This window comes from Mirounga leonina, unplaced genomic scaffold, assembly GCF_011800145.1.
Source record: "Mirounga leonina isolate KUSES-001 unplaced genomic scaffold, KU_Mleo_1.0 Mir_127, whole genome shotgun sequence".
Taxonomy (NCBI): Eukaryota; Metazoa; Chordata; class Mammalia; order Carnivora; family Phocidae; genus Mirounga; species Mirounga leonina.
In genome coordinates, this window is record NW_023270316.1 from 25,155,702 (window position 1) to 25,157,008 (window position 1,307).

At 35.1% G+C, this 1,307-nt stretch overlaps 1 non-coding gene across 1 annotated transcript; it reads left to right on the forward strand.

Moving 5' to 3' along the window:
- Positions 1-411: 411 nt before the first annotated feature.
- On the forward strand, positions 412-518 carry LOC118009704. The gene has a single exon (XR_004678993.1). It is a non-coding gene; the product is annotated as a U6 spliceosomal RNA (small nuclear RNA).
- Positions 519-1,307: the final 789 nt, after the last annotated feature.

Consider the following 1,307-nt stretch of genomic DNA (forward strand, 5'->3'; position numbering starts at 1 on the left):
ATGTCAGGGAAACCAAAGAAATTCCAATCTACCTATCTACAGCCAGGCAGTGTGAGTCAGTGCTAAGGCAGAGTCAACTGGAACCATCAGGAAGCTGAAAATGCATATGTCCCCAGTCCTCACACTGCACCTCAATGTTAAGACTACCCATTAAAAAATAGGAATACCTCAGGGGCGCCTGGGTGGCTCAGTCAGTTAAGTATCTGCCTTCGGCTCAGGTCATGATCTCAGAGTCCTGGGATCGAGCCCTGCCTGGACCCCCTCGGGAAGTGTGCTTGCCCCTCTCCCTCTGCGCCTTCCCCTGCTTGTGCGCTCTCTCTCAAATAAATAAAATCTTTAAATAAAAAGAATGCCTCAGATCTAGACAGAGGAAATACTTAAGGCAACTATATTTTAAAAGTGAGAATAATAGTGCTTGCTTCAGCAGCACATATACTAACACTGGAACGATACGGAGAAGATTAGCATGGCCCTTGTGCAAGAAATAAAGTAGGAATAATAAAGGTATCTGAATGTAAATAAGGTTTCTGCACTTCACTCTAAGTAGTAAAATGCTGATATCAGTAGATTGTGATAATTTCTGTCTATTGTAATAACCACAGGAACCACTAAGAAAACTATATAAAACAATATACTCAAAAAATACTATAAATAAATCAACATAGAATTCTACAAGAAAAACTCAAGTAACTCACAGGAAGGCAATAAAAGGGAAACAGAACAGAGAGCTAGAAGAAACAAACAGAAAAGCTCATTTCAAATACAAGGATATTGTATTGAAAGCAAAATAATGATGATGAAAATGATACATCATCCAGGTATTATTTTAAAAAAACAAAGTAAGACAGAGATGGCTATATATGATGAAATATAGACTTCAGAACAAAGAAAATAATTAGAGATAAAGAGGGACTTCATATGTTGATAAAAGTAACAATTCATCAGTATAATGTTATGATCCTAAATGTGCATGCCCCAAACAACAAAGCTTTAAAGTACATTAAATAAAATCTGATACAGCTGAAAGGAGAAATAAAGAAATCCATACTATAATTGTGAACTTCAACACAATCCTTTCTGTGATTATGAAAGCACAGGACAGCATATCAGGAAGGACATACAATAAATGAACAACACAATTGATACTAGTAATCACTTTCTTATGGTATTACTTGAGAAAAAAATATGTTGATTTAGAAAAATACAATTCACTAGTATAATTCTATACGATGCACTTAAAAAAAAAAAAAAATTACCTGAGAGTAATTTCTGAGATGTAAGAGCCAGAATAAGAAAAAACAAAACAG